At 44.1% G+C, this 9,437-nt stretch overlaps 1 protein-coding gene across 2 annotated transcripts in view; it reads right to left on the minus strand.

The window, feature by feature from the left end:
• Positions 1-9,437, minus strand: part of CLCN4 (chloride voltage-gated channel 4) — a 75,227-nt gene that overhangs the window by 21,877 nt on the left and 43,913 nt on the right. The gene's annotated exons all lie outside the window — the stretch shown is intronic.

Here is a 9,437-nt window from a genome sequence, read left to right on the forward strand (position 1 = left end):
CAAGTTTTCCTTAAGACACTTTCCCCAACCCACGAGCATGACCTTGACCTTTTCTGGGTTGAGTTTCAACCGGATGTGTCTCATCCAAATCATAAAGCCATCTAGACCAGGGGTTCTCAAAGTTTTGTACTGGTGACCCCTTTCACATAGCAAGCCTCTGAGTGCAACACCTCTTATTGTTCCAACAGGGGGGAGGGATAGCTCAGTGGTTTGAGCATTGGCCTACTAAACCCCAGCATTGAGCATTCAATCCTTGAGGGGGCCACATAGGGATCTGGAGCAAAAATCTGTCTGGGGATTGGTCCTGCTTTGAACAGGGGGTTGGACTAGATGACCTCCTGACGTCCCTTCCAACCCTGATATTCTATGATTAAAAACACTTTTAATGCCATTATAAATGTTGGAGGCAAAGTGGGGTTTGGGGTACAGGCTGACCCCCATGTAATAACCTTGTGACCCTCTGAGGGGTCCCAATCCCCAGTTTGAGAACCCCTGATCTAGACAGTCCAATAGCCAAAAAAAAAGCCCATAATGGACTGATCCAATAGGAGGCATGGCGCTGTGATTCATCAGTCTAAAGATGACAATATGATGCATACCTTTAAAGGTTCTCCCTCTGCTGTCTGATGGCCCAGAACAGAGACAAGGGAAGCCTCTATGTGAAGACTAGTAGTGTCCATAACCTATATCTGAGGTGCTGTGAGTGCTTTTTCAGATGGCAGAGGATTATGATGAGACAGTGCTGCGTGTGAGACAATCAAGGAAGCCTGTGTTAACTACTCCTATTCTGTTCCAGTTCCCAATGCTGAAAAACCTATGTTCTAATCTCATGAATGACAAAGCAGATAAGGCCATGATGGTCCCTGTTTGCCAAACATGCCATAACAATAACTAACTCTAGCATAATCCTAGAGATTTCTATCCAAATACAATATCAATGATTGGCCTTGCTGATAGCAGCAGAAGAGCAGTGTTATCAACCGCCATGACCCAAGACTTAAGTAATAAATTCCGGACTTATCACGGACACCCATCCATAGTCATAGTGGATTTTTATTGTTCCAGCTGAAGAATGTTTATTTCATTTCCCCATGAATGTCTTCTCCCTAGTGCTTTCAATTAGAGATTTGATAATATTCACTATTCCCTTAGAGCAGTGGTTCTCAACCAGGGTCCAGAGCCCCCTGGGGGCCGCAAGCAGGTTTCAGGGGTCTGCCAAGCAGGGCCGGCATTAGACTTGCTAAGGCCCACAGCAGAAAGCTGAAGCCCCACTGTATGGAGTTGAAGCCCAGAGGCCCGAGCCCCTCCATCTGGAGCTGAAGCTGAAGCCTGAGCAACTTAGCTTCATGAGGCCCTCGGGAAGTTGCCCTGCTTGCTAGCCCTAACGCTGGTCCTCGCTTTTATGGCAGAAAAACAGTTGTGGCACAAAGGGGCCGTGGAGTTTTTAATAGGACATTGGGGGGCCTCAGAAAGAAAAAGGCTGACAACCCTTGCCTCAGGCGACATTCTGAATTTGCAGTCCCAGGGCCAGATTCTCATCTCAGATACACTAGTACGAACCTGCAGCAGCTCCAGCTCATCTAGTGAGAATTTGGCTGTAAAATATTGGGCTAAAGCAGTTATTCTGCTTCTTAATTCAATTAAGCTTTATCATATTTGTTTCTTTTGACAGACTCCTTTATCAAATCTCAGATGTAAAGACTGCAGATCTGTTTTATGTATTTGCTACAGACACACATACTGCATTATACTGGGTCACCCTACTAGGATCCCACTTATTTTGCATGACTACCTCACTAGGGATAACATTCATCCTCACATTCTCCAAATATTTGACATATGAACATAAAAACGGCCATACTGAGTCAGGTCAAAGGTCAATCTAGCCCAGGATCCTGTCTTCTGACAGTGGCCAATGACAGCTGTCCCAGAGGGAATGAACAGAACAGGTAATTAAGTGATCCATCTCCTATTGCCCATTCCCAGCTTCTGGTAAACAGAGGCTAGAGACACCATCCCTGCCCATCCTGGCTAATAGCCATTGATGGACCTATCCCCCATGAATTAGACATCTGGTCACAGACAAGATTGAGGGGTTTTTTTTTGTTGTTGTTTTTGGTTTTTTTTTAACACATAATCATAAACCTGTGGAACTTTAAACAGCAGTTTTTTTAGATTAATAAGATCTTTCAGAAGGGAAGCAGTAGTGACCCAGCCACACTTTTAGCTGCCATCACCAAGACCCTGATTCAGGAAGGCATTTGCTCACCTGCTTAAATTTAAGCCTATAAGCTGACTGTTGGAGTCACTACTCTAGTCCAGAACAGAAGGCTTCAGTGTATTACCAGAGGCAAGTTTAGTCTCCACAAGGAGGATGACATGTAATCTACTTTTACACCCTCCTCTGTGGGCTGTTTAAAGGAGTGGCACTAGCAGTGGAATAGGAAGGTGGTTCTCAACCTAGGTCTTCTGGGGGTACATCAACTTATCTAGATATTTGCCTAGTTTTACAGCAGGCTACAGAAAAAGCACTAGAAAAGTCAGTACAAACTAAAATTTCATACAATGGCTTGTTTAGACTGCTCTATTTACTGTACACTGAAATGTATGTAAAATATTTATATTCCAATTGATTTATAACAATATGGTAAAAATAAGGAAGTAAGCAATCTTTCAGGAACAGTGTGCTGTGATACTTTTGTATTTTTACGTTTGATTTTGTAAGCAAGTAGTTTTTAAGCGAGGTGAAACTTGGGGTAAGCAAGACAAATCAGACTCCTGGAAGGGGTGCAATAGTCTGGAAAGGTTGAAAGCCACTGGAATAAGAGAAGGAAAGAGCACTGGGTTGAACAGATGGCCCACACAGGTAACCTGTATAATAAGGAGTCGGGAAGAAAATATGGTCTGGTGCATAGTCTGATTTATTTTCATGTTTTCTCTAAATTAAATCTGCTTTTTGGGGGGAGGTTTCATAGAAAGACTATAATTAAAACAATATTGACAGATCCTATAGGATGTGTCAGAATTCATAGTGGCAATATATTTAAGGGGCTGAAAGCAGCCATAGTGCCCAAAACCACAGGAAGAAATGGTTTTGCAAAAAAAAATAAATCTATCTACATCTAGGGTTCCAAAATGTCAAATTCAGTTAGATATGATAAGCAGAGCCACAGCTGTGCATAAAATAAAAGAGTCTGAACAGATTACCTCTGGGAAAAACCCTCCAAGAACTTTTTATGTAAAATGTTCTGTCAATTGTTCCCTCTGTACACTCAAGACAACCAGTTCTTTTCACTGTGCTTGTGTCTGTTATTTGGAAGTCTTCTGCAAGGTGTAGTAACTTATGAATGGGAACAAAAATCTCTCTCTGTACTGACTGTAATTAAATCGATCTTGAGTGTTCTTAGAAGTTCTACAAGGCTTTGAGAAGCCTGCAGAGTTTGTACAGAGGTAGGGCTGACTTTCTGTTGTATGTGTGTACATTTCTTGTGGGCCCCTGATTGGGGCCTCTAGGTGCTACCATAATATAGCAACAACAATATTAATGCAGTTAGATCTACTGACTATAGCAGCCAGGGACAGGGGAAGACTGAAGATCTTAGAAGCTCCGTTGGTCTGGGGGAGCAGGGCCGGCCTTAGGATTTATGGTGCCCTAGGTGAGATTATTAAACTGGTGCCCCTGTGCCTGACCTGCTCTTAGCAACACAAACATAAGCTTACAGTATTGGAAAACTTGCCACATTCACGTTATTAAAACCAGTTTAACTTAATTAAGCACACTGTAATGCTGATGGACTAGCACTAAAGAAGCAGCACTATAGAAAAAATTCTGATATGACAGAATGATGCAAAGGATGCTCCTGGGGAAGGGGAAAGAGAGGGGGCTCCGTGGGCGGGAGAAATGAAGGTGTATGGGGACAAAAAGGATTACTGGTTCCCAGAAGCACAGGCCTGCTCGCCTCAACCTCAGCCGGGGGGAAGAGTCACACTCACAGGTGAAGCACCTTCCCCCCAAACCCTTAACCCCTCCCCTTCCCAGGAGACCCACACAGCCAATCCCATTCCTCGGACTGTGCAGAAATTCTGCTCTCTCTAGGACCAGCAGCCTGCTCCTACATTGCTCCACTGCTTCCCGTCTGTCTGGGCTGCCTGCAGAGTGGTCGCCCCCAGGCAAGAGTGAGGCCCTACGATTTGGCCTATTTGCCTATGCCTAAGACGGCCTGTGGGAGTTCCAGAATCAGGTCAAACTAATATCGTGTCAATCAGAAGGGATGAGCCGCGTTAGTCCTGTATCCACAAAAACAATGAGGAGTCTGGTGGCACCTAAACTATAGATTAAAATGGGCAAGCTCACTATTCGAATGTCATCTGTTACTTTAAGGTGCCCAACAGAACCTCCTCACTGTTTTTGTCAACCAATAGTTATTTTCACTGTAATACCACCTGGAGGATCAGAAACTAGCTGATATGGTGAAAATATTTAACTACAGTGTGAACTAAAACACCCTTTATGGTTTTTATCCGCTTAATCTATGCAACGCATAACATACAGTGACATATTGTTGAGTTTCCGTGCATATGGATAAAACGTAATATCCGTGAGGATGTTTTCTATTTACGTCCTCCAAATATCAAGTGCCTTTCTGTGGCCTTTCCTTAAGACAGGGCCATACCAATTATATTTCCACCTCACCCCACCCTCCGTTTCTCCCTTCCCACCTCTTCTCCATCCAGGAATTTCTATAAACTAAAACTTCATTTCAGTTTCACAATTTAGCCTGGGAAAAACAATGTTATCTAATTGTTACTACAGAAAACGACTAACCCAGTCTATAAATACGACGATGATGTTGAAATGCCATGTAAAAGTGCGCATGCATTGGTGTAATCACCCACACTCAGGAAGCAAATTTCCCTGCTTGGGATAACAGTGCAGCACGTACACAAAGTCCAATGAAGTACTAGAGTCGAGAGAACATCGTCTCTGGAAATTAGGGCCAGGCCATGTCCCAGACAGTGCAAGCTCCAGCCCTAAACCAAAACAGCAGCTCTTGGGGTACTTAAGACGTGAACCAGCCAAGTCTGTTTGTTGTACAGGATGAACAGTGTCTTAGAGACCTATATGAGCTTCCAGGTTAAAATTCCACTGCCAAATTTAAAATGAAGGTTGAATCCTGTGTTCTCCCTGTGGTGCCAACCGCCTGTATATTCTACTAACCTAAATCAACTACATTATCCTGAATGCCATAAGAGTCATCCCAAATAACACCTTTTTTCTGAAGGAGAGATTGTAGCAAGCATCAGGTATTTTTTTAAAAAAACTGCTGGTGGAGGATACTCACATAACCTGTTGCCTCCCAAAAGAGTGGAGATTTGATGAAGAACATTTTTTCTGAGCCAAATTATCAGGTTCAATTCTGTAAATAGGTTTCAGGCTTGGCCACACGCATTTTTTAGCATAAAACGACTTGTCTGAGTATAATTTTCACCCAGATCTAAGTTTTAGGAGGTATTTTTTATTCTCAGTTAAAGGATTCAATAGAGATTTCCCATTCTCACCAGACTTTGTCTCTCTGCCCCAGCCACAATACCCCATGAAGTCCTGTGAGACTTATAACAGGCTAAGTAGAAATAGTCTGTGGGAAGGCAGATTGTTTGAAGAATTCACAGAAGTAGTGGTGGGAAAATGAATTCTGGATGAGGGGTTTAGTATTTCCCAGTTCCAGCCTAACCTAGTCTGCATACCTCAGACTGTTTACCAGAAGCTTAGGACCATTTCGCCATTTGGGAATTTATCTCTTGTTCATCAAATTGGTTTCATTAGATTGTCCAGCAGCACTGACTCATGGCTGGTACCAGAATGCAGACAGAAGCAGACAACCCTCTTTCATGATCTTGCATCCAGTCAAGTACAGCTAAATCTACTACTCCAGCTAACGTGCCTGAAAAAAAGATCAGGAAATAAAAAATAAAAGTTAGAGTGGAACACCATTATTAGATCTAATTTATTGAATATAAATACACCTAATGTGATAGGCACCAGATTACAATATGAGCATAAATCATGTCGCAAATAATTAGTACTGATCACGATGCTGAGAGTTAGTAGAAACGAACTGAGCTTCTCAAATACTTAGCCTCTCGTCTCCGTACATTTACTGTGCAAATGCTTCTTTTATAACACCATATTCTTATCTTGGCTCGTTGCCCCTGTATAAATAGGACATTCACCATTCCAAATACAGCACCGCCCCCATCCTGATAACGCTGGACTCATGCCAGTATGCCATTTGAACTGCTGAAGTCCGGAAGTATAATAGGACTTCCAGCATGCGACAAAATCAACATATACTATCGGACTGAGGTATTGGCGGAAATTGTCTCACCATAGTAGAATGAGAGGGGCACGGTGTGTGCGCACACACCACACCTATTTCTCGCTTCTGACCCAGTTACACATAATCTTTAAACATGGAGTAATTGCTAAGTAATAAAAATAATGTTAAGGACCCAATCTTGATTTGATCTGAATTTTATGATTGTAGTCCATTACAGATCAATTCGGGTACTTGATGATTTAGACTTATAATATAGATACTCTAATTATCACCCGCCCCAAGAATAAAATGTCCCTTAAAATTACTTTCTTATGAAAACTCCATCCTTCCATGCCCCGGAGCCCTTTTTCAAATAATCTATAAGAGCAACAGTGACATCCAGTGGTGCAAACAATGCTGAGTAATCCTTATGCTGTGGATCCCAGAGAAGATCTTGACGTTCATTCCCTGCAACAAGTCTTAATCAAACATATAATCTACCCTAGCGAGCGGCTCTACGGTATTGTTGCCCGCCCCCAAGCACGGCAGGCGGTTCCTTGGCGGCTTGCCTGTGGGAGGTCCCTGGTCCCTGCGGATGCGGCAGCACGGCCTGCGGAGAGGTCTGCAACGCACGGGACCGAGGCCCTCCAAGCATGCCACCATAAGGCAGCCTGCCTGCGCCCATGCACATGACCGGCCAGAGTGCCCCCCCGGCCTTGTCTGCCCCAGCACGCGCTCCTGGCTGCTGGTGTCATGTGGAGGCCGCCCTCCTGGATTACCATAGCTTCAGTATTGTTGAAAAACAGAGAAGTCCACCATAGCGCCAAATGCATTTGCATCATGCATAAGACCTGTCTGAAAGCCGTCTATCACCCCGAATTGGTTTTACAGAACCTCAAAGTTCATGAACACCAACATTACAACCACCTGATCAACCAACCACGCTTATTGGAACTGGAGGATGCGATCAGGCAGTAGTGGTGGGGGGAGGGGAGAAATACTGTGGTTAATACATACTAAAAAATACCCGAAAGGGAAAGTTTTAAAAAAGATCTTTGACAGTTGGTAGGAAAGTTTCCGTGCTTGTTCTTTAATTAAAAGCAGCCATTTTTTTCGCAACCGTTAAAGTTTTGCAAGCGTATTAAGTCAATTTCATGTAAACTTTTGAGAGAATATTCACTCATAACATTTTGTTCAGAAGTTGATGAACAACCTCCATTGCCATGAGGTGTTCGTAACTGAGTTCTCCTGTGATTATTTTGGACTTATTCTACACCTGATATCTGTCCAGATGATGTCTACGAACAACTCATAAATTGTATTTCATAAAAGCTTAACATTAGAAACAACTCTTTAAAGAAACTACGTGAGGTTTGCATACTGATAAGTCCATCATCTTGATCAGGTCCAGCCAAGAGGTGATAATATTATCACCACCTATAAGGCCATTATGACAAGCATAGAAGGATTGAATGTATATGGGAAATCTCTCTCCAAAAAAAGGAGAACACACGATAATGCCAATAAGAGGTACATGAGAACACTTAAGAAGCACGACGGGAGGGAAGCTGGTGTAGCAATCCAAGTATTCGCCTGTTTGTAACCGAGTTAGTTCTGCAAAGATAGATAGATAGACATAAGCGTGACCTTGAATAGCGTAAGTGGTTAAGACAGCGCCGTCCCTTGATACGAGAGACCGGGGGTTCACACATCCCGGTTGGTATCCAACTTTCAGGTGGGGTCCTTGGCAAAAAAATGTTACATGTATATATATATTAAAAAAAAGTTCCCCTTGCTACCCCTAGTGGTGTATGTGCTCCTCAACCTCGGTCCTCTACCTAGAGGCCCTGACCACGTTTGAGGCTCTGAGCAGTAATCTTACGCTGTTCAGAACTGCCACTCTTCTGGACAGAGACCTCTGATGTTGGTTCCTGGGATCTGTTTGAGCACTCACCCAGCTATAGGCAGTCACAGCCCCGAGGCTACCCGACCACCACTGGCCACTTTTGCCTCACTTTCACTATCCTCTCTAGTTCTCCTTTCAGGCCTGGTACTTCCTCCCAGCTTTTCATATTCCTTCTTTCCTTGATATGTTAGCTGTCACTTGGCCACTGCGTTATAATCTATCACCACCGCTGTCTTTCTGTCTTGTCTATTACCACCGATGTCTGGTGATTGGCCAGTACCTGCCTGCCGTCGGATTCTGGAGTCAAAAGACAGATCTTCAGCCTGCTATTCTCCAGCAACCCTTCGTGGAATCTCCTATCTGGATCTTGGAGGAGTCTAGCCCATACAACTGTGCAGATGTTTCTGTACGACACAATGCCAGCCACTTGCTGTTGCTCGTTCAGTGTATGCTGTCCTGCGCATGTCTTAAAATCCTGCACACTATGTTGTGACTGTCTCTGAGGCCTCTCTGCCATCTGCACCTGGGTGCCTCTCTAGGTGGGTAGACCCCTGTCAATGTATCTGGTGCGTCAGTGGCCTCTTCCTGTGCTGCTATGGATCAGTGCCTCAGGTGCTGTCTTTTAGTCCCAGCCCTTTCCAGCCACTGGTAGATTTCCTAATGTCAGAGCCACCTCAGCTATCCCTGTCGATTGTACAGCCCATGCAGGTCTTGTCTTGCCATGGCACTTCTTCGCTTGGTCTTCCTCCATGTCGCTGCTGCCTCAGGCATTCCTCTCAGCAGTCACTTTGGGGGACCTTTTACTGGTACTTGTTGCGGTTCGTCCAGGACAGTGCTTTGATGCTCACAACCCGCCGCTCTTTTCGCTGGTATACATCGCGGTGTTGGCTATAGTTTTTATTTTTGTCGTTCATTCTGGTTGGCTCAGTTTCTATGGAAACAGTGCGCCATATCCTAGTCAGTGTAATACCATAATTGCTACTGACCCCAATGTGCCTACTAAGTGATTTCGCTGGTAGCTCTATGATTTTCTGAAAAACCTCCTACTGATCAGAATCTCTACACAAGATTCTGGACTGCACAGGAACCTCTCCCTGTCCAAAACGTCCCCCTGCAGGTTTGTGTCCTAGTCATCGCTCTGATGACTTCCCTATTTTAGCTACACTTCCTAAGGCTTCGCTTAAGGTACATAGCCCTGCCATCTGCTTTGGAAG

The sequence above is a fragment of the Chelonoidis abingdonii genome, chromosome 1, assembly GCF_003597395.2.
Source record: "Chelonoidis abingdonii isolate Lonesome George chromosome 1, CheloAbing_2.0, whole genome shotgun sequence".
Lineage (NCBI taxonomy): Eukaryota > Metazoa > Chordata > Testudines > Testudinidae > Chelonoidis > Chelonoidis abingdonii.